The sequence below is a fragment of the Corythoichthys intestinalis genome, chromosome 17 (genome assembly GCF_030265065.1).
Source record: "Corythoichthys intestinalis isolate RoL2023-P3 chromosome 17, ASM3026506v1, whole genome shotgun sequence".
In the NCBI taxonomy this organism is placed as follows: Eukaryota; Metazoa; Chordata; class Actinopteri; order Syngnathiformes; family Syngnathidae; genus Corythoichthys; species Corythoichthys intestinalis.
The window spans coordinates 14,883,169-14,907,825 of NC_080411.1; the positions used below are offsets into that span (position 1 = coordinate 14,883,169).

Here is a 24,657-nt window from a genome sequence, read left to right on the forward strand (position 1 = left end):
TGACATCTATTTTTTTGACAGGATTATAATAGAATATTGAATATTTTACATTCAATTTCACTATTAATTTTTTGGTGTTTTTGTCTGTTATATGTTAGCTATGCTCAGAGGTAGGTCTATCCAAAGTCCGGCCCAGGGGCCAAATGCGGCCGGTGGTCAGATTTCATCCGGCCCCCAGCCTCTGTCATAAAATCAATAACGTCTGGCCTGTACACAGACTTAATAAATTGGTCAGCAGTACTGCTACAAGCATATGAAGTAGCTTACACACTAAATGCTGCTCCTCATTTACCCACTAAAAGGGAGCAGCACTCTTAAGCAACATTACCACATGTGACCCTTTACTCCCAATTTTCTAAAATGGCGACAACAAAACAAAAAAAGTTGACTGCAACGGCTGGCGCTTCAAGGATAGGTGGAAACTGGACTATTTCGTCACTAAAATACGCAACGACTGTGTCACCCTCATATGCAAAGAGACAGTCGCTGTTTTTAAAGAGTTCAATATGAGGCGATATTACCAAACAAGACACGCTAACATGTACGACAAGATTACAGGGTACATACGTAGTGAGAAATTAAAGCAAATTGAAGCTAGTTTAATTTCACAGCAGCAGTATTTCGCAAGAGCCCGAGAGTCAAAAGAGAACGCCACAAAGGCTAGTTGCAAAATTGTTGAAATTATTAATTAAAAAAAAAAAAAAAAGTAGTGCTGCAACGATTAATCGATTGACTGGAGTATTCGATTAGAAAAAAATATTCGACTAAATTTTGTTGCTTCGAGTATTCATTTAATTGAAGTGGCATTGTAATGGTTGATTTTAAAAGTGTTTGCATTTAATTTTACTGATGAGGGTGGATACAATGCCCTCTGGTCTGCCTCTTTTCACATGGCTGAATCCAACTCCTCCCTGTTAGGACCAACATAAGCTAAGTTTTTGTTTGCGCGAATGTTTTTTTTTTTAATGCATTATTAATTAGGTTGTAGGTATGCCGTTTTTTGTGGGAATATGTGTCTGAACCACTTGTTAAGAGCATTGTAAAAAAAAAACACTTTAGCATTTTATAGCATTTAAGCTAGCAGACTTTTTCTATCCAAGTTAGCCAATTGTTCTTTTGTTGTACACAGATCCTCATTTAAAAAAAGAAATTATATCGTTTGAGGCTCAGGTGTTTTAATTTTTCATGTTCCTTATCCGATTACTCGATTATTCGAACTAACTAGTCCATCGATTAATCGACTACTAAAATATTCGATAGCTGCAGCCCTATAATAAAGCAAATGTGACACACAGAACGGCTTGCTAAAATTTGCTTAAATATATTGTTCTACGTAAAGGACGTCAGCCAAGGTCGGCCACCCACATTTTTACCACACCAAATCTGGCCCCCTTTGCAAAACGTTTGGACACCCCTGGTCTAGTGTGACTAAAGTAAGAGTTAGCGTTACTTCAGTGTTGTTTTTGGCAGACCTTTTAAATTTCGTTTTATTCTTAGTCTTTTGGACTAAAATACTTATTGGTCTTAGTTGTCTTTAAGTCATTTCAAAATGTGTCCTTAGTCAACGAAAACTCAGACAAATTTCGTCTAGTTTTAGTTGACAATTACTCAAAATGTTTTATCTGTAAACTCAATTATTATTATTAAAAGTTTTAATCCATGAATAAATAAGAATGAACATCGACAGACAAGCACATAATTATAGAGTGGTCAAGGACATCACCATCTTCGTGATGATGATACACACTTAGCAGGAAAACGGTACGTTATTTTCAATGAATTAAACTCACCTGGACGCCACAAACTGTATGTAAAAAGTTTTCCAAGAGTTTAAGACGACACTCAACACACTAAATGCTAACGTGAACACAATGCTAATGCTACAAGTTACATTTAGTGTAAGATGATTACTCAGCACAGACCTGTAAAGGCCAAAGCAACATGGCATGTTTAGCCAACCCTAACTACACATACGATAAGATTAGCTTGTCACTGTCACGGAAAAATTGTTCACGAAATATTTTCGTTATCGTCATCGTTGACGAAAACAACATTGCGTTACTTCAAAATAAGATTTCTCAAGTAAAAGTAAAAATAGTCATCAAAAAAACGTAAAATACTAAAAAAAAAGAAAACTCATGAAAAATACATGAATATATGAAAATACATGTAAAGTATCCGGTGAAAGGAATGTATAATGTAATGAGTAAATGCTTACAATGTCAGATTTTTTTCATCAGCACAAAGCCATCCACATGAATAGTTATTATTATACTAGTGCTGCTACTATTAATCGAATAACTCGAGTAATTCGATTAGAGAACAAGCTTCTTATCTAATTTTGTTGCTTCAAGGATTTGTATAATTAGAGTGGTGTTTTAATGGTTTGTCTTGAAAGTGTTTGGATTTAGTTTTATTCATTTGGGTGGATACACTGTCCTGAAGTGGCAACAGTGAATATGACATAACTCATCCAACATGGCTGGATACAGCTGCCTGGTAAGACCAACATCAGGTTGTAAGTTTTTGTTTGAGCTAATATTATTGTTTAGGCATTCGAAATTTAGTTTTCAGGTATATTTAGCTGTTTTTGTGTGGGAATATCTGTTTGAACGATTTGTGATGAGCGTTGCCCCCCCCCCCAAAAAAGAAAAAACTTACATTTTTATAGCATTTAAGCTAGTGGACTTGAGCTATGCAAGTTAGCCAATTGTTCTTATGTTGGACTTTGATTCTCATTTATTCATTTATTTATTTATTTTTTAATACCGTTTGAGGCTAAGCTAAGGTATTTGAATTTATTTTTAATTGTAATTAATGCTCGCCTTTGTTTTACATCTCCTAAAAAATTTTTGCAACACATTAAATGTTCCTATTCGATTACTCGATTATTCAAACTAATTGATGGATTAATCGATTACTTAAATAATCAATAGCTGCAGCCCTATATTATACTGTGCTATAACCTATTGCATGACTATATTGGGCCGAGAAATATACAAAAGTTATCGAATTCTGACTAGCATAATTCACAGAAATGAAGCATCACCTGTCCAAAGAGCATGAGTGCCCTGTAGTGGCGAAAACATATTTCCTACCATTAAATTAAAACAAATATATCTCCAGATTTCTGTGGACTACCAGTGCAGTGGTACCCAACCTTTTTTGCATCACAGACCGGTGTAATGTGGGCCTTTTTTTCACGGACCGGCAATATGTGGCAGAAAATGACAGTAAATATAAAATAACACGTCGTGGCTAAAAATGAATATCAAGTGCAGGGAAAATGTCACTCACCATACACTGAATCAACCCTTTTTTTTAAACAGAGGCCTCTCCTAAAACTTGACGGCAAATATCCGTGATTGCAAACATAATTAGTTCTTCTCCAATCGTGAAAGGTTTCTTAGCTTTAGCAATACGGTTCACCATGAGGTATGATGCTCTCATTGCATTTGTTTTTGTTGCTTCGTTTGCTAAATTTTAGCCACATATTATGCGGAATGGACTTGGTTGTAGGCTTCTCTTACGGCTCAGCAGGTGGCGTTTTCCCCGTAAAAAAGCTGTTTAAAGACAGCACACAGCCAACAGCAGCTAAAGTTACTGTTTACATTGACTGGCGCTGAGCTGCTTGCTATAGTTGTGCAAACACCCTAGTAATTGCGGCCAACCACTAGATGGCGACGTATACAAATCTTTACTCTGATTGGTCTATAGCGTAGACAGAGATATCGATGTGTCAAGAGCCAAAGGCCAGATTGCAGTCATTAATAATTTTTTTATTTATCTGCAGCCCTGTAGCAAATGCGCCACGGACCGGTACTGGTCCGCGGTCCGGTGGTTGGGGACAACTATACCAGTGCCAAATAAAAAGTAGACGTGAGCTTGAAATCCGTGCTTTTGAATCATGTCAAAAAGTTTATTTTTTTCACGGCGTTTTTAAGATGCCACGTGATTGAACAGCCTGGCGTATTCATAGGACTTTTGACTGCAAGCTTGTGTGTGGTAATGTGACTGTATTGTCACGTCTGATTGGTATAATGGAAACATGATTTGTTATTGTTGCTACGTCTCATTTGTGAAACAGGTCGAACCACTGCCTGGCAAAAATAGATCGAATATGTAGAATAACGATGAAAAATGTCAGGACTCTGGTTTTGCCTAAAGTGGCGGGGTAAGAGTACATAGTGTTTCTTCTTCATGAATCTACTCAAGTAAAAATTTTGGTGTGGTAAAACTGTTGGAAGTACATTTTTAAATGTAATGCGTTACTACCCACCTTTGGGTATGCTAGCGTATCCACTCTGGTGACCTGCAAGTGAACCGAGGTCTGGATCGTGTAAAACTGAGGGCAGAGCCATTAGTTAATTATCTGTCATTACTTTGAGAGGACAATGAAATTCTCAAGTCAGTGACCTAGTTTAGCAAGGACCATTACCTAATGGAAACTCCTTATGTCTCCAATATGTGACAAATCCAAGCAGTTTATGTCACACTGTATCCATTTTTAAGGGGAGCTTCACACGATTAAACTTCAACGCAGGGATAGCCAGTCAGGGAGAAGGTGTGACTTCCTGAACCACCCTGAAAGAAGAAAGTTTTCACAATCAATTCTGGTCTGCTCAAATGGGAGCCTTTCCACTAAAACCAAACATTGCTGGAAAAAAAAATTAGATTTTCAGCTGTTGTGTTTTAATGAGCTTCAGCAAAAATATTTGAAATCTGACGAGAAATGGCAGAGTGAGGGTGTTTTTCAAAATGCAAAATTCTGAAAAAAGTGGGTAACAAGCCATCAGCTCCCCTTTAGCATATTAATTTTATTTAAATGTTTTGGATGCAAAACTTGAAGTGAAAGTTTCTGACGGGGAGTTTATGCATAAATTATTTCATAAATACCCCCACCACACACCAATATTTTTTATAAAATACACGTACAGGCAGTCCCTGAGTTACGATGTACCAGACTTACGTGATTTCGACTTTACGACACCGGTGTCTCGCTGCCCAGTTTTTTTGAAAAATAATTTTGACTTTTGTTTTGTAATGCATGCTTGTATTTTGGACCAAGAAGCATAGAGCAGGTAGTACTTCCACACGCGAGTAAGAGCGCATGTATACACGAAGAAGAGCGCAAGCGCGTGCACACGAAGAAGTCACACAGCCGAGTGAGAGAGAGCAAAGGGAAAGACTCACATTTGTTGCTTGTGAAGCATCCACAGAGGCGTCACTTGTATATAACACCTTTTGTACTGTTTATTGTGCGTTTTCAATTGTCAAATTCTAGGGGCGAGTTTTTTGGATCGTTTTTTATGATGTGCAGACACTAACTGATACATGCTAATCGTTTGTGTGGATTGGTATTGCTTTATCAGCAGCTAGTTATAAATTCAAATTTGAGTTGCTGTTATTGAAGATAAAACTGGTTTAATTTCATTTTTATATTAGTTTCATTCTGCAACTGTTGCTGTAGCAGCAGAATAAAGTCAGCAAACCACACGGACGTCTGACATTGTCATTTCGGAGCTTAGCTTGTTGTCTAGCTGGGACTTAGCTGCAACGTCTTGGCAAGCACAGTACAATGACGTATAGTACATGATTTTGGACAGTTATTTTGAGACTTAAAGGGTATTTAGGGGTACTTAAAGGGTTAATTCCATGCGGAAATTTGGGAACGGAACTCGTTCGTATCCCGGGAACTACCTGTATTGTCACTAGAAGGCGCCATACTGTATATGATTTTGCTTCCATTTTAATGAAACCGCTCACAAATGACATGGAAATGATGCCATGTCAAATTTGAATACAATGCCTTGATCGTGTACAGTTTTGTAATCATACCCTCCACGATTCTATCAACAGGTGAATCGTCGCCATCACTTGAGCGTGTAATCCATCCTGAGGTTCCACGTGCAAGGTTGGTGTCCTGCGTTGTCGTTTTGAACGTCAAACATTCCAGCATTATAGTTTTGTCAACGATGACAAAAATATTTCGTCGACAAACAATTTTTTCATGGCGGTTGTACTGTTCCCCTTGTGTGTGTGAGCGAACGCAAGTGTACAGTCAGCCAAAGTCCATTTAAAACGAATACGGGAGTCAGGAGATAGCGTCCGAGCTCCAGATGCTTTATTTAGCTGCACTGTCGCATCCAAAAATGAACCGGAGCGAAACTAAAAGGAATAAAATGTATGCAATGAAAATGATTGACGGATTTGACTATAAATATTCTATATTTGGCGGAAAACACTCAGGTCACTTCAAGTTCTGCTCTGAGACCCCCAATTTGGCCAAATTTCAAAACTGTCCTATACGCACGTGTGATACATCATTGGAAAGCTTAAAATCTCAGTATTCTGGGGGAAATAACATTTTTGAACAGGAGGGCATTTAAAAATTTTTTTTTTTTTTTAAAACAGCAAAACCCTAACTGGAGGTGAGAGCACGCGAGAGCATAATTAATGACGCTATGTTTTTAACGAGATATTATCGCGTACTTACCCTGTTTCGATACAAAAACTCCATGTAGCATGTATCATCGAGTGTCAAGACACAGATGTGAATGGCCACAGCCAGATTTTGGGGGGATTTTATGGGTGAAACATGGTAATATAACAAGGTCCGCGATGCAGAAATTGCAGACATCAAGGAGTAGTAGAGATGTTCTTTTTCATATATTTACCCTATTAAACGTTTTTTTTTTTTTCTTTCAATTTTTCTTTGTTTGGATCGATTATTTATCATCTAACATATCGGGGAAAATGCGACAGTAACAAAATAAAAAAATTAAGCCATAATTATGAGGTAGATATCTGTGACTTATTTACAGACACCATGTTTTTCATTGTGACGTAATTTGTTTAAAAGTTTAAAATATGCGAGTAAATAATTTTTTAAAGTCTTTTTTTTTTTTTTTTTGAACGAAATACTAGACATCAATTAATAAGCTAAAAATGACAGTCTTTTTGAATAAGAAATATAATTACCTACTTTTTATGGCTGGATTGAAACAAAAGCGGCTGCGCGACGTCTGTTAACGAGGGTTTCCAGGGTAAAACGGACAAATTAAAAATAGTTCGGGGGCTTGATGCGCAATGAATCTGCAATTGCAGCATATAGATGATCAAACACAACAGTTCTTTTGGCTTAAAATACAACAGTTTATTTTAAAGAGGGGTGCAAGAGCAGAAACTGCTTTTTCAGCCTTGTCTGTGTTTTCCGCCATATATATATATATGTGTGAACCCATTTCATAGACAATGCCTCTCAATATTCTACTATGCAAATGAAGCACGCAGCAGCTGTCAAAGTTTACAAACTGGTCAAAACACCAAAAATATGACAGAAATAGCTCTAAAGAACTATATATAAAAATGTTATACTTACAGACGATGCCTTCGAAGGCGCAAACCACACAAACACGTTTGAACAACGTGAGCACAATGAACGATGCTGACCAGCTCTCATCAAACGGAGGGCTGACGAAAAGACTACAAATATGGCCGCCGCTATACTTCCTTCCTGTCAAACAGCAGTCAAAATAATAGCATGAATGAAAAATGCACTCTGTGAAATACAGGGCAGAACAGCAGTGATGAGCTAAAACGAGACGAATGCCATATTATAATATTTTTTTTAATTGAGAAAAAATCCACGATGGGCTGTGGGCGCAAAGTACTTCCATTTTAGAGTGCTGACGAGGTCTTCTGTAAATGATGTCATCAGGTAGCGGCCGGCAGCCAGGCGTTTCCCTTGTTGCTAAGGTGTTGCTATGGCAGTAGCTCAAAAACTACGCGGTCAATTCAAAAGTTTTTGTAATGTGAGTTTTGACACAGCGGATAATGCATTCAATATAATTTAACTGAGTATAAAACTCAAGAATTGAACTCTTCATCTGCACTTTAATTCAATGGCTACCACTGACAATGTCAGATGTCCATTTTTACTTCAGCTAAGGCCCTGTGAATGGTCATTTTTCGAAATATCACTGTTTGCACTCCCACCAAAAGGGTCATGGCGGCCAATGAATTAAATGCGTTAAAATGTTGAGTTTGAACTGATAACTTATTTTTTTTACAGTGTAGGAAGTGTTCAGACTGAAAACAAACGAGTCTTCCTGCTTTTCTGGCTTTGATATTTTTGAGCTTCCTATGAGCTCTTCAGATTCCCGCTATTGTTCCCCGCCGATCTAAGGCACTGTCGTTTATCTTGAAATCATAGCAACTGGACCGGACGCCGACTAATCCCATTTGCATTTGACACAATACAGTAACGTTATATATTTGGGTAATGGGGGCAAGCCGTGATGTTCCGCTGAGTCTGGTGGTATTCATCTGGATGAAAAAGGAAGTCGGGGGTGTCTGGTGGGGTTTTTTATGTTTTTCCAGTATGGGGGAAAAACAATGGTACGGACGATCGGGAGCGGGGACCACCTGTGAAGGTCATTTCACGAGTGGAAAACCCCCCCTGCGACAATAAACAAGGTGATCATTTGTCACGTCCGTGCCCAGAATAGTTGAAGTTTTTTGTCAGTGGGCTGTTTCCTGTTATCTCCATCATGTTTTTGTCATGGTCAAGTTCAACAGTGTTTTATTTGATCACAGGACTACTGAGAGCAAAGCTTGAAAAAAATCCTTTTCTACTTACATAAGACAAGCTTTGAAGTGGTATCGAAAGAATAATCAGATTTCTAGTGGGATTGATTTCAAGTTTATTTGGGTTATCTTTGTTATGTTTGTGTGGTGTCAATCACCGTCAATGGCAGGAAATCAATTAATTAACAGGAAATACTGTACATATATTTTGTTTCATTTTTAATTCAAAACCTAAAGTGGAGAAGTAAATATTCTCATTTAAAAATAGAGTGATCCCTAGCAACTTCGCGCTTCAAACTTCGCGCCTTCAGTCCATCGCGGACCCCCCCCCCCCCCCCAATCAAAAAATAAATAAATTACTACAGATGAGTCATCCTGAGCTGACGTTTAATGTTTGATCTTGCCACAGATGCTTGGAAGCCCAAGCTTCAAACCACCACATGTGTCAATCATCGTTTAACTTGTTTAACAGTTGCTGTGGCAACTCTTTGTGCGTAAGTGAGCAGCTTGAACAGATTGGAGAGGACTCACTCAATGAAGCATTTAATAAAGACAAGCATTTTTGTACTTTATGCTTGCTTAAAAATAATTCTGTGGAAAAGTAACATGTTTAAAACTTATCATAATTATTACATTTGAAGTGCTTAGAATCCATTTATTAAAATGTTAATTTTTTAATTATACTTTAGGAAAAACTGAAAAAACAGGTCTTATATGTATTTCTTTCCAATATATTGAACACTCCAAAAAAAAATTTTTTTTTTTTTGGTGGGGGGGCTACCTTGCGGTTTTTCACTTATCGCAGTGGGCTCTGGTCCCCATTAACCGCGAAAAATGAGGGATCACTGTATATATATTTTTTTCAAATAAACAAGAAAGTGTATTTTTTATTCTTAAAATTTTGGGGGAACTTTTTTTTTTTTTTATGGAAAAAATATTTTTTTTTAAATTCATTCATTCATTTTCCGAGCTGCTTATCCTCACTTATTAATTCGTTAATTATTAATATTTTACTTTTTCAATTAAAAAGAAAAGACTGTACTACTACTACTCTTTCCACAACGCCCTTTCCTCTCAGCAAGGTGAATCACTCACAAGTAAAGCCCGAATAGTCATTGAATATAACTGCATTTAATACAACGTACTTCACAGTATCTTATTTTTTAACTTATTAATTTGACTATGATACATGTTTTTGGTCTGGTATTTTGAGGTTTAAGGGGTATTTCGGGGTACTTAAAGGGTTAATTTCAACTACCAGCCTAGGAATGGAACGCGTTCATAACCCAGGGACTACCTGTAACAGTTTAGAGGCTCCTTTCAACACGAACTGTTAACTTGTCATATAAGAGAGTGTGCTTTGAAATCGGATTTGGATTCTATTTATGAATTTATTTATTCCCTGGTCCAAAAAGAAAACGGACTCATTACAGTCTGCCTCCTCCTTACTCGATTTTGTTGTTTAGCTTGTTTAAAGAAAATAAATGCGTCATTGACACAATTTATATCAGCGTTTTGCCAATAAGAAAAACAATGTCAATCAGCAGCACTTTTTTTATATTGGATGAACAGGACTTTTGTCTGATTTTTGTACTGGGAAATTCTTCTTATGTTTTATACTCAGAACCTCTATTAAAAATGTTTAAACATGTTTTAAAACTGGACAGTTGTAGACTACATTACAGTTAAGTCAGGAAGCTGTAATAAAATATTATTTTGATGGAAATCGCCATCCATTTTGTCTTCATTGAAAAAAAAAATATATAATTATAGTATTAATATTATAGTATACTACTATATAGTATTCATTGCCAATCAGATTTTTCAGAAAGAGTGTAATTTTGAAGCTATTCTTAGTGTATAATCTGAATTCTGAAGTATGTGGGATTAACTCCAGAAATTGTTATTTATATGACGAACATTTTGTGCTTTTGTTTTGAAATGTTCACCGGAAGTAAGTTCGCTAAACCGCTAACCTTAAACTTTACACTCCGCAAAAAAAGCATTTTTCGTTATTGCATGTGGTGTCCAGTCATAGATTTTTATCTTCATTTTTTTCGTTTGCGAATGCTGGGAACCAGCGATTTTTCATGTTTGGAGTGTCACTTTTTAACTGCAAGTTTGCGTTTTGGAGAAGACTGCCAATGTTTTATAGCAGGCTAAAGTAGGTTGTCTTTTTTCCCCATTAGCCTCAATGTAGCAATGCTAACATTTACAGTGTTTAATATAGAGGTGTTTCCCTATTTTGCATGTCTGAACTTTAATTTTATGGCGTGTTGATGACCAATAAACATCTGTGAAAGGAACTGGAGTCTCATATGCCATCAACACTCACGCACGAATGTATGCAAGCATGCACGCACGCTGCGATAAAACTCAGCCATGAAAATTACCGCCCTTATTTTTATTTAACGTGCGATAAACGGACTCATTGGATATCGAGACAGGCTTAGCAACTTCAACAAAACATGTTGTTAGTTAGTTAGACGAACTAACGATCTGCCAGCTTGTTGTCTCCCGTCGTCTTCCAAAATTACAACTGGGTGACAGCGCTTCAGGTGTCCTTTTATGGCCAACGTGCAGCCAAGCTTGTCATTGAAGAGACAGGACACAACAGTGTACCTCCTTTGTTTGGTTGAAAGATGTCAATGTTTTGGCCACGCCGGTGTGCTTTTTTGGCTTTGTGCTGCTTTTTCCGCTTGCACACCGAGCGTCCGACATTGTCAACTTTCCACGCATATATATTTTTTTACCCTTCGTTAACCGTCGATGGAATGTTGTGTTTGTCGACGCATTTACATCGACTGGTCGGGACAGCTCGACAACAAAATAATCCAGAGGGTTTGATCCCTGAGCTAATGGCAAGGTACTGTTTTAGTCTCCATCTAGTGTTAAAGATGAGAAGTGCAACAAAATGTAGGCTGAATTTAAGCTTCTCGTGTGGCTCATATTCAGTGATATTTTCATATTTTGCTGCAGGCCGTTTTGGATCATATTGCAATACGTTTCAAGCCAACTCTAGTTATTACTTGATTATTACTGTACTGCTATTACTATTATATGCTAAATATATATCGTCGTACACAAATATGACACAGACTTTTGTCTTTTTAATTGTCTTTGTCTAAAAACTAGGTGTAAGCACTTTGACATCCGTCTGATATTACTAACGTACTTTTCGCTCCGCGTTGGCATTGCATCGGCACTTTTGTTCCTCCCAGCTTTGGGGTCATGTTGGAAGCATCCCTTCCATCTTCCGTTCGGATAAACCCACTTTAAAAGCATGCGTCAGCGCCGTTTGTGGGAATCTCAGCGAATCGGCGCTTCGGGGGAAGTCGGGATTAATCGGCCCTCATCCCCAGTACAAAAGACGGTGGGAACATTGTCTGTGATATCTAACAAAATACCTTACAGGCCAGCTCTGCGGAGTTACCGATTTCCTGCGTCTGGCAAGATCGTTTTTTGTTCTACTTTATGGATTATATTCCAAGCTAAGGCGGGGCTGGAAACGCTTAAATATAATGGAAGCAGTGTCGAGCCCGAGGCCCCCGGGCTCGGGGCGCTAACAGTGGGAAGCGGAGAGTTGCAAGGGGCCCCTCAGGACTGCCTGGCCTGTCGGCAAGCAGAGGAAATAGGTGTGAAGAATGTAACCCCCCCCCCCAATTTAGCTCCGTTTCACTTAGCTTTCACTTTTAGCACCATTGTGCTCTTTCAGTACGCGTGAAATTCATCTTGAAGGTACGGACAACCGTCCAGCGGTGGACAGTAGGACCGCTAAAGACCATTCTTTAATCACTAGTTATCTGGGTCTTTGAAAAAAGACCAAGGTAGTGTTATTCAGTTTTTATTTTTGAATGGGATTTCTTCGGCGCGCCGCACAGCCCGTACCGCTTGACCGATCGGCACCATTCAAGTAACGACACGTCCAGAATTTTTGCGCAACGCAGGGAATTTTTCAAACGGCTCCGAAAAATTTTCCCTTGCGCCACAAACGGCAATTTTCCGAAAAAAGCAATTTTCAAAATGTATCTAGTCCTATAATTTTTGACCAAATTACATAATTTAAGTATCTAAAATTCCGGGAAGGTGAGGGGCATAAAATTTGTACACAGAGTTTGGAAAAAATTTACGGTTCCCTGGAAATTTGACAAAACTTGCCCATTCATTTTTAATGAGAAAAAAAAAGTTGCAAAATGTATCTAGTCCTACAATTTTTGACCAAATCACACAATTTGGGCATCAAAAATTCCAGGACAGTGAGGGGCATAAGTTATACACAGAATTTGGAAGAAATTTACGTTTTCCCGGAAATATGCCAAAAACTTGCCCATTCATTTTTAATGGGATAAAAGAGAAGGTTCAAAATGTATCTAGTCCTTCAATTTTTGACCAAAACGAACAATTTGGGCGTCAAAAATTCCGGGACGGCGAGGGGCATAAAAGTTACACCGAAATTTTTTTTTTTTTTTAAATGTACAGTTTCCCGGAAATTTGCCAATAAATTGCCCATTCATTTTTTACGCAAAAAAAAAAAAAGTTTTAAAATGTATCTAGTCCTTCAATTTTTGACCAAATCACACAATTTGGGCATCGAAAATACCGGGACGTTGAGGGACATAAAAGTTGTATACAGAATTTTGAACAAACTCATGGTCCCCTGGAAATTTGCCAAAAACTTGCCCATTCATTTTTAATGGGAAACAAAGCCAAGTTTCAACATTTATCTAGTTATTTTTGGGTTTCGTCGACTATGTCGATAAAATGTAAATCTTGCTGATATTTACTCTTGTTTTCCAGCAGAATTTTGCAAATATCCCATTTTGATCATTTTATCGAAGACTACAAAAATTAAGGTATTTACCATTATTTTTCCTCGTTTGCTTATTTGAAGGGAAACTCGGCCTTAAAGACTTAAAGACTAATAAGCAACAATTATTCTCTTTTACTAAAATATGTCATTAGCAACACATAAAACATTGCCATTTATTTAAAAATCTATATTTATACATGTTTTGAACTACGGGGGTTGCCATGTTTTATGCACGCAACGGGCGCTCGGTGTGATAACATAGTTTGTCCCTGTCACTAGACGAACACTACCAGTGTTCTGCAATTCCTTCATACGCGGCGAGACGTCCAACCATAGACATCATAACCTATTGACACGACACGGGAAACGGGGCCAATTCGTAGGGGGCCTATTTTGAAAAACTTCCAATTTCAAATATTTAAAAAACCAAAGCTGCTACCGACCTAAAACCAAAACAGGCACCTACCTTAGCCATATATGAGTCTCCATGAGCAAAAAAATTCAAAGTTGTTGTCTTATAAAATCCCTATTAATTATTTTCTATAAAGTATAACACAACTTAAAGTGGCTATAAAAGTCTCAGATTTTACACTAGATGCACAAATATCACCAAATGCAAAGATAATCACCTATATTTTAAGGATCAATAGCAATATTATTTACCATATCATATAAGTTTTAGCGGACCTTTGCTATGCAAGTTAGCCAATATTTATTTTGATGTCCTCATTAATTATTTTTTCACTACAATTTGAGGCTAAGCTCAGGTATCTAAATTTTTATGCTCCTAATCTGATTACTTGATTATTGGGGCTGTCAAAATTATCGCGTTAACAGGCGGTAATTAATTTTTTAAATTAACCACGTTAAAATATTTGACGCATTTAACGCACATGCCCCGCTCAAACAGATTAAAATGACAGCACAGTGTAATGTCCACTTGTTACTTGTGTTTTTTGGTGTTTTGTCGCCCTCTGCTGGCGCTTGGGTGCGACTGATTTTATGGGTTTCAGCACCATGAGCATTGTGTAATTATTGACCTCAACAATGGTGAGCTACTAGTTTTTTTTTTGATCGAAAATTTTCCAAATTTTATTCAAACGAAAACATTAAGAGGGGTTTTAATATAAAAAAAAAATTCTATAACTTGTACTAACATTTATCTTTTAAGAACTCCAAGTCTTTCTATCCATGGATCGCTTTAACAGAATGTTAATAATGTTCATGCCATCTTGTTGATTTATTATTATAATCAACAAATACAGTACTTACTGTATGTACCATATGTTGAATGTATATATCCGGCTTGTGTCTTAACTTTCCATTCCAACAATAATTTTCAGAAAAATATGGCATATTTTATAGATGGTTTGAATCGCGATTAATTAATTTTTAAGCTATAATTAACTCGATTAAAAATTTTAACCGTTTGACAGCCCTATTGATTATTCAAACTAACTAGTTCATAAATTAATCAGTCACTCAAATAATTGATAGCTGCAGCCCTACTAGCAATTATTTGGGCAGATTTCTGACACAACCCAAGGGTTAAAAACAGAAATACGCTGTGATTATGGCTTCCAACAAAAATCTTATTTATTTTCACTTTCATAAAATTTGATTACATTCGGATATTTTGCCTCGGCGCGCTTATTTTGCCGTCGCCTGGCAACCCGCGTTTCGCAGCGGGCTTTTATGTGGCTTTTATGTGTTTAGATTTTATTTTTTTTCCTCTACTGGAAAACTCTCGACGGGTTGGTCTCCCTTCCAAATGTTCTATCCGCCAGCTGTATCTTCCATCATTTTTTTCCATTGCTTTGCTCCATCAATTTCCACACAACGGTAGTGATGTAACGCACGTGCAAACAAGAAAACTCCAAAGGTGCGCAGGCCTTCGCCGAGGCCAAACAAATTGACGTGGTCCCAGTAGATTTGCAACTAAGCAAGAAAATGAAACGTATGCCCTACAGGCGGAAACTTCTGGGTAGCTGACGTTATGATACGATTTGTGATATAACAATGATCCCAGAAAATCGTTCTAGGATTTTCTACTAAACAACTAGTAAACAGAAAAGCAAGCTGTGAATTGAAATGAGTTTATCACTAGTAGACGTCCAATCCGGTCGTCTATGGCTGTCAGTGGCAGCCAATGCTGGGCAACGAGGTAATTTTGGGCCATTTAAGGTCATTTACAGTGGGGCAAATAAATATTTAGTCAACCACCAATTGTGCAAGTTCTCCTACTTGAAAAGATTAGAAAGGCCTGTAATTGTCAACATGGGTAAACCTCAAGCATGAGAGACAGAATGTGGAAAACCCCCCCCGAAAATCACATTGTTTGATTTTTAAAGAATTTATTTCCAAATTAGAGTGGAAAATAAATGTTTGATCACCTACAAACAAGCAAGATTTTTGGCTGTCAAAGAGGTCTAACTTCTTCTAATGAGGTCTAACAAGGTATAGAAGACACCAGTCCACAACATTTTAGGGCATTTCACGTCATTTCCTGTTGATTTACGGATCACCTCCTGTTGATTTTGGGGCATTTACGGGTCTATTCCTGTTGATTTTGGGTTACTTAACAGGAAGTGACTCCAGAATGTCCCCAAATGAAAAGAAAGTGATTTAAAACAGTGGTCCCCAACCTTTTTTGCACCACGGGCCGGTGTAATGTGGGCCTTATTTTCACGGACTGGCTATGTGTGACAGAAAATGACAGTAAATATAAAATAACACGTCGAGGCTAAAAACGAATATTAAGTGCAGGGAAAATAGCACTCACTATACACTGAATCAACCTTTTTTTAACAGCGGCCTCTCCTAAAACTTATCGGCAAATAACCATTGTTGCAATTATAATGAGTTCTTCTCCAATCGTGAAAGGTTTCTTAGCTTTAGCAACGGTTCGCAATGAGGTATGATCCTCTCAGTGCATTCGCTCTTGTTGCCTCGTTTGCTAGATTTTAGCCACCACATGTTATGCAGAATGGACTTGGTTGTAGACTACTCTTCTGGCTCAGCAGGTGGATTTTTCCCCTTAAAAAAGCTGTCCAAAGACATTCCCGCCCGCAGCACACAGCCAACAGCAGCTAAAATTACTGTTTAGATTGACTGGCGCTGGGCTGCTATAGGTGTGCAAACACCCCAGTAATGGCGGCCTACCACTAGATGGCGACCTATACAAATCTTAACTCGAATTAGTCTATAGAGTAGACAGGGATATTGATGTGTCAAGAACCACAGGCCAGATTGCAGTCGTTAATTTATTTTTATTTTTTTTTCTCTGCAGCCCGGTATCAAATGCGCCACGGACCGGTATCGGTCCGGGGCCCGGTGGTTGGGGACCACTGATTTAAAATGAACAGGGACTAACCTGTAATTGCCTTAAAATGAACAGGAAGTGACCTGTAAATGCCCACAAGACATGCTCTGGTTTCAGTGCCATTGACGACGCTTGACGTCCAATCCAGTCAAAATGAATAGGATCTCTGTCAATGCTAGCTCGAATGCTAACATAGACACTATTCTAATGAACCTTAGATGGTCATTTGCTTCGCTTAGCCAAAACTACCCGAGGACCAATGAGGCAAGATGGATATGGCGGAAAACACTCAGGTGACTTGAGACCCCCAATTTGGCCAACTTTCAAAACCGTCCGATATGCATGTGCGATACATCATTGGAAAGCTTAAAATCTCAATTTTCTGGGGGGAAAAAAATTTGAACAGGAGGGCATTTAAAAAAAAATTTTTTTTTTTTTTTTTTTAAACAGCAAAACCCTAACTGGAGGCGAGAGCACGCGAGAGCAGCAATTAAAGACGCCACGATTTTAACGAGATATTAACTGTGACTTACCTTGTTTCGATCCAAAAACTCCATGTCGTATGTATCACTGAGTGTCAAGACACAGCTGTGAATGGCCACAGCCAGATTTTTTGGGGGGTTTTACGGGTAAAACATGGTGATATAACAAGGGTCGCGATGCAGAAATCGCAGACAACAAGGAGTGGTTGAGATTTTCTTTTTCATATAAAAAAGAAAATTTTAAACGTTATTTGTCAATTTTTCTTTGTTTGGATCGATTATTTATCATCTAACATATCAGGGAAAATGCGACAGTAACAAAAAAAATACAATTAAGCGACAGTTATGAGGTAGATATCTGTGACTTTTTTACAGACGCCAAATTTTTCATTGTGACGTAATTTGGCAGCATCTAGACCAGGGGTGGGCAATTAATTCCACAAAGGGCCGCAGTGGTTGCGGGTTTTTGTTGCAACCCATTAAAAGGACACCTTTTCACCAATCTGCTGTTTTACAAGTGCAATCAGTCGATTGCAGTCAGGTGCTTCTCATTTCTGCTGAAACCGCATTGGTTTAACTATCTGTGCTGGGTCAGTTGGAACAAAGACCAGGACCCACTGCGGCCCTCGAGGACCGGTTTGCCCACCCCTGATCTAGACAGAATGTTCTATTAAACACAACAGTTGTTTGTGGCTTAAATTACTGCAGTTTCTTTTAAAGAGGAGTGCAAGAGCAGAAACTGCTTTTCAGTCTTGTCTGTGTTTTCCGCCATATACGTAATTTTTTTCAAACCTAAGCGACAACAACTACTGAGCAAGAACCAAGGATTGAAAATGTGGACCATGAAATGCCAGAGAGCACCGCTAAAATGGTGAGCGCAGTTCCAATTTGCCCCACTAAAGACGCTAATTGAACAACAGAGCCACCACCGGTGTCTTGCCAATGTAGTTACCCCCATCAAAATTTGTATCCCCTGGCCGCGGTAGCGCTCACACACACATTAGTTATGTCAACTTAAACAGTTAGTTGAAGCCAGAAAAGAACCACAGTTATATATTTTAGACATTTATATTTATTAAACTGGAGAAACCGCATATAGGACTTGAATTACAGTCGTAGGAGTTATTGGTCATCCTACGAGTAAAACAGTAAAACATTGTCTTTTTTACGTTCAGTACATATGTTCCGTTATACGATAGGAAAAAAAGTGTTTTATTTGATGGATTGGCCATGTTTTAAAACAGATAGATACATACATCACCAAAATACAGAAATCAAGCAAATCAGTGCAGCGCAGTGGCTCCACCCAGGGGATACAATTTTTGACGGGGGTAACTACATTGGCACGACACTGGCCTACCATATTCAATGGATGACGATCTTGGCGAAAAGTATAGCTGTCCTAAGCAGCCTGAATTAGCATTCCCCTCAAGAATAATGGGAAACAAAAAACGCTCATTTTCAACTTATTATTATAAATATTCTTGTCAGTTAATTTTTTTGCTGACATTTTGTTTCAGGGTCATCAACATGTTGATGTCCCCAAAAGTCAAACTCTGCCTATGGTTACAACGTCCCCGACTTACGTGGTTTCCACTTTCTGAAGCCGGAGTCTCGTCTGTCATTTTGTCTCCTGTCAGTTTCCCCCCGCCCTTCTTTTTAGTAGTGTAAACAGTACCTTATTGTACCTCACAGTATCTTATTTTTTACTTAATTTCATTAATATGACTGTTCCTGGCCTTTAGCGAAATGTGTATTTGAATATAAAATGTTGACTTTTGTTTTCTGATGCATGCTTTTGTTTTGGCGCAGGAAGTGTAGAGCAGGTAGTACTTCCGCACTTGCGCCCACAAAGAAGTCACGCATCCAAGTGAGAGAGAGATAGAGGGGAAAGATGACAACTTACTTGACTTAACTGACTAGCTAGGATTTAGCTCCAAAATCTTGGCGAAGACTGTACAATGACATTTAATACATGTTTTTGGCTTGTTATTTGAGATTTAAGGGTATTTAGGGGTACGTAAAGGGTTAATTCCGATTCACACGGAAATTTGGGTTACGTCGCCAGCGTAGGAACGGAACTCGATCGTAACCTAGGGACTACCTGTATTGTCACACCCCTAGGATGCGCTTAGTGCTGCAACGATTCATCGATTAACTCGAGTAATTCGGTTAGAAAAAAGATTCAAATTAAATTTTGCTGCCTCGAGTATTCGTTTAATTAAAGTGGCGTTGCATTTAGTTTTATTAATTTAATTTGGGTGGATACACTGCCCTCTAGTGGCAACAGTGAATATACCATAACTCATTTTACATGGCTGAATCCTGCTGCTCCCTGTTTAGACCAACAAAAGTTTTTGTTTGAGCTAAGGTTTTTTAATGCATTCGTAATGTAGTTTATATGTATACTTAGCTGTTTTTTTTTGTGGGAGTATGTGTTCGAACCATTTTTTAAGAGCATTGTATAAAAAAAAAAAAAAAGTTAGCATTTTATAGCATTTAAGCTAGCTGATGTTTGCTATGTAAGTTAGCCAATTGTTCTTTTTTTTTAATACAGTTTGAGGCTAAGCTCAGGTATTTAAAATTTTTATGTTCCTTACCCGATTCTTCGATTATTCGAACTATTTCATTGATTAATCGACTACTAAATTGATTGATAGCTGCAGCCTTATATGCGCAAACTGGAGGCGACATGTGTATTTTAGCAACATTTTTGGAGGATACTTTATGAAAGATTACTGGTCTATCACTGTGTTTTGATTGCAATCAGAAGTGAGACTCACATTTGGCTCACATTCAAACGATTCCAACATAAAAAGGTATTAAGATGTGGAAAAAAACTTGGAGTCTTGATATTAGTGATTATTAGCTGATAGTCGAGATCTTGTAGAGCGAAACAGGTGCTTATTAGTCAGCCCCTTGCTTGTATCAGGTCTTCTTCAGAGGCCTCCCGCCTCAGGGTTTCCATGCTGAGCCCCCCTCGCCCTGGCCCATTTTTTTTCAACATGTGGAACTCATTTGTCCTTCCTGTGTTAGTGAACACAAAGGTCAATCCAACGGCGGAGCAGCCGCAAAGCTGACACATAATGGGGAATCTGCCGCACTGCCTTTTCAGGATCACTAGTAGGTTTGCGATAGGCGTGGGAACGATTTGCGATGCTAGGCTCACGATAATGATATCACAATATGGCGATACAACAACTATCAGGGTCAGGAAATCATTCTGGGGTATTCTACAATGCAACTAATGAAAAGTAAAATAAGCTTTTTTAATTGAAATGACTATCACTAGTAGATGTCCAATCTGCTTCAACTGAGAGGATGACAGCGAATGTACATTCATTCATCTGCTGCCATACCTCTAATTTCAAACCGATTGGACATCTATGGCAACCAAAGACTTAATTTTTGGGACATTTAAGTTCATTTCTTGTTGATTTTTGTACACTTTCTGTTGAGTTTGGAGCATTTCTGGGTCACTTTGTGTTGATATTGGGTAACTGAACAGCGTGACAGCGGAATGTCCTCAAATGAATAAGAAGTGACTCAGGATCCCTCCCACTTCAAACAGATTGGACGTCTATGACCGTCAATGGCATCCAATGAGTTAATTTTGGGGTATTCATTTCCTGTTGATTTTCATTCAGTTACTGTTGATTTCTGGGTCATGTCCTGTTGATTTTGAGTTACTGAACAGGAAGTGACCTGGAAATGTCAAGTCCCCCCCCCCCCACACACACACTTCAAACAGATTGGACTTCTATGGCCGTCAATGGCATCCAATGAGTTAATTTTCGGGCATTTCAGTTTTTTCCTGTAGCTTTTCATTTTTTTGGGCGGGGCTTTTCTGGGTCACTTCCTGTTGATTTTAGGGCATTTACGGGTCACGTGCTGTTGATTTTGGGTTACTGAACAGGAAGTGACCCCATAATGTCCTCAAATGAACAGGAAGTGACTCAAGATACGTATGTTTACTGCACGTTTTTTTTGCTTCTAACCGAGAATTGAGACTGTTTTACGTCCATATCTATAAAGAATTCAGGGATTTAAGCATTTGTTCACAAGAATTTTCACTGGAAAACCTCTGTTTACATATGGCGGCCGCCACATGGACTGACAGATTAGCATCATACTTGGACATGTTTACGTAAAATAAATGTTTGCTGCACGTTTTTTTGCTTTTAACTAAGAATCAAGACTGTTTTACGTCCATATCTATAAAGAATTCAGGGATTTAAGCACTCATTCACAAGAATTTTCACCGGAAAACCTCTGTTTACATATGGCGGCCGCCACATTGACTGACAGATTAGCATCATACTTGGACATATTTACGTAAAATAAATGTTTGCTGCACGTTTTTTTTGCTTTTAACTATGAATCGAGACTGTTTTACGTCCATATCTATAATGAATTCAGGGATTTAAGCATTTATTCTCAAGAATTTTCACCAGAAAAGCTCTGTTGACATATGCCGGCCGCCACATGGACTGACAGACTAGCATCGTACTTAGACATATTTACGTAAAATAAATGAATCGAGACTGTTTTACGTCCATATCTATAAAGAATTCAGGGATTTAAGCGTTTATTCACAAGAATTTTCACCGGAAAAGCTCTGTTTAAATATGGCGGCCGCCACATGGACTGACAGACTAGCATCATACTTCGACATATTTACGAATGTTTACTGCACGTGGTTTTGCTTTTAACTAAGAATCGAGACTGTTTTACGTCCATATCTATAATGAATTCAGGGATTTAAGCATTTATTCTCAAGAATTTTCACCAGAAAAGCTCTGTTGACATATGCCGGCCGCCACATTGACTGACAGACTAGCATCCTACTTCGACATATTTACTTAAAATATGCACGTTTTTTTTTGTTTTGTTTTTTTTTTTTTTGCTTTTAACCAAGAATCGACTGTTTTACGTCCACATCTATAAAGAATTAAGGGATTTAAGCATTTATTCACAAGAACCTTCAACGAAAAAAGCTCTTTGTCTGTGGTTTCACTCGGTCAGCTTTGACGGCCACGCCAACAATGCAGGCCCCCTATTAATCAGCCCAATGTCCCATCAATATCATTATGAAGTGTATGGCTCTTGTTAGCCGATGAGCTAACATAGACAGCATTCTAGTAGATTTTGGTAGCAACCTGTTGGTCCCTTTTTTAAATCAGTGAAAACGTTTAAAAGGATATTTGGATTCTTTTTGAGATACAAAGTACCGTGATATATCACCATTCGGATATATTATCACACCACTAGTCTGCGACGCCGATGATGTCACGGTCGCCGTCGGGGCCACGTGACGGGATGTTGCTCTTGGCCCGTCGGAGAAGAGTGACGAAAAGCTCAATCAGACAAAAGAGGGGAGCTCCGGCTCAGATTGTTGTTTTAACCCAGATTCGACGCACAAGTGGCCACCATGTGGACCCTCTGACCGAGTGCACCCTAACCAATCAGATGAGACGTGGGCGGGCCTAGAGCGGAAGGGGTCAGAGAGAGGCACCGGAACGTCAAATCTCCGGACGGGGAGCCTCCTCGGTGACAGGTTGAACTTTTTTTTTTTTTTTTTTTGCTTTGAATTTGGGGGATTCGCTGCACACGTGGAGCTGATGTAATACCCCATCAAAACATGGCTGCAGATGTGCTGAAGCGTCAAGAAATATTGGCCCGTCGGCCGGTGGAAAAGCTGACTCCGCCGTCCCGCTCTTATTACAGCAGCAATATTTTCTCCGCTGGTGACAAGCCCAGGAAGGAGTCGGGATCCAAAATGTGCACGCGACCTACTAAGCCCATTGTTGGAGCTTTCCCTTGAGTTGCTTTTATGGAGCAAGATATAGTATGATAAAAAAACGCTTGAAACAAGCATACTTATTCTCTTTTGGCGTGCTTTACCAAATCAGCATTAGGGTTGCCACGAATAAATATTTTGACAGTGTACTAATCCCCAATTTCTTTTGCGATTAGGCTCATAAATGATGTCATTTATTGTTCTATGACTCTCATTGTTTTCCATTGCAAAAGCAGATGTTGGCAGAGTTGTCCTTTTGATTCTTTATCAAAAATGGATTCATGGATATTTAATGGAGGTTTTTCCACCCGCCCCTTTTTTTAAGTTAAAATAAAACTTTAAAAAAATAGAGTACCGTAATTTTTGGACTATAAGCCGCCACCCACCAAATTTGACACAAAAATAGTATTTGTTCATACACTGCTGGCCAAAGTATTGGCACGGTGGCACCCCTGCAATTCTGTCAGATAATGCTCAATTTCTCCCAGAAAATGATTGCAATTACAAATGCATTGGTAGTAGAATCTTCATTTATTTTGCTTGCAATGAAAAAACGCAAAAGAGAATGGGGAAAAAAAATTAAATCATTGTCATTTTACACAAAACTCCAAAAATGGGCCAGACAAAAGTATTGGCACCCTTTGAAAAATCATGTGATGCTTCTCAATTTGTGTAATTAACAGCACCTGTGGCTCATAACAGGTGGTGGAAAACACTAAATCACACTTGCAGCCAATTAAAATGGATTAAAGTTGATTCAACCTCTGTCCTGTGTGTACCACATTGAGCATGGGGAAAAGAAAGACCAAAGAGCTTTCTGAGGACTTGAGAAGCAAAATTGTGAGGAAGCATGGGCAATCTCAAGGCTACAAGTCCATCTCCAAGGACCTGAATGTTCCTGTGTCTACCGTGCGCAGTGTCATCAATAAGTGTAAAGCCCACGTCACTGTGGCTAAACTCCCTAGATGTGGACGGAAAAGAAAAATTGACGAGAGATTTCAAAGAAAGATTGTGCGGATGGTGGGTAAAGAACCTCAACTAACAACCAAAGACGTTCAAACTGTCCTGCAGTTCGAGGGTACAACAGTGTCAACCCGTACTATCCGTCAGCGTCTGAATGAAAAGGGACTCTATGGTATGATACCCAGGAAGACCCCAGTTCTGACCCAGAGACATAAAAAAGCAAGGCTGGAGTTTGCCAAAACCTACCTGGGAAAGCCAAAAACGTTTTGGAAGAATGTTCTCATGTCAGATGAGACAAAAGTAGAGCTTTTTGGGAAAAGGCATCAACATAGTTTACAGGAAAAAAACGAGGCCTTCAAAGAAAACCTTGTCCCCACAGTCAAATGTTGTGGAGGTTCACTGATGTTTTGGAGTTGCTTTGCTACCTCTGGCACTGGACTGCTTGACCGTGTGCATGGCATTATGAAGCCAACAACCAACAAATTTTGCAGCATCATGTAGGGCCCAGTGTGAGAAAGCTGGGTCTCCCTCAGAGGTCATCAGGACAATGACCCAAAACACACTTCTAAAAGCACTAGAAAATCGTTTTAGAGAAAGCACTGGAGACTTCTAAATCTATCTTAAGTGTGTTTCAAGCATTGTAGGATAGAAAAAACGACAAAGCACAGTATATTTTTTAAGTTGTGTGTGG

The 24,657-nt window shown here is 38.6% G+C and overlaps 1 protein-coding gene across 2 annotated transcripts in view; it reads left to right on the forward strand.

Moving 5' to 3' along the window:
• Positions 1–24,657, forward strand: part of lhfpl2a (LHFPL tetraspan subfamily member 2a) — a 65,483-nt gene that overhangs the window by 27,480 nt on the left and 13,346 nt on the right. Inside the window, exon 2 of one of the 2 annotated variants that reach the window (XM_057819336.1) lies at positions 5,860–5,914. The exons of the other annotated variant lie outside the window; for it this stretch is intronic. The gene's annotated coding sequence lies outside the window, so the exon portion shown is untranslated. The remainder of the gene's footprint in view (positions 1–5,859; positions 5,915–24,657) is intronic. 2 annotated transcript variants of the gene reach the window in all.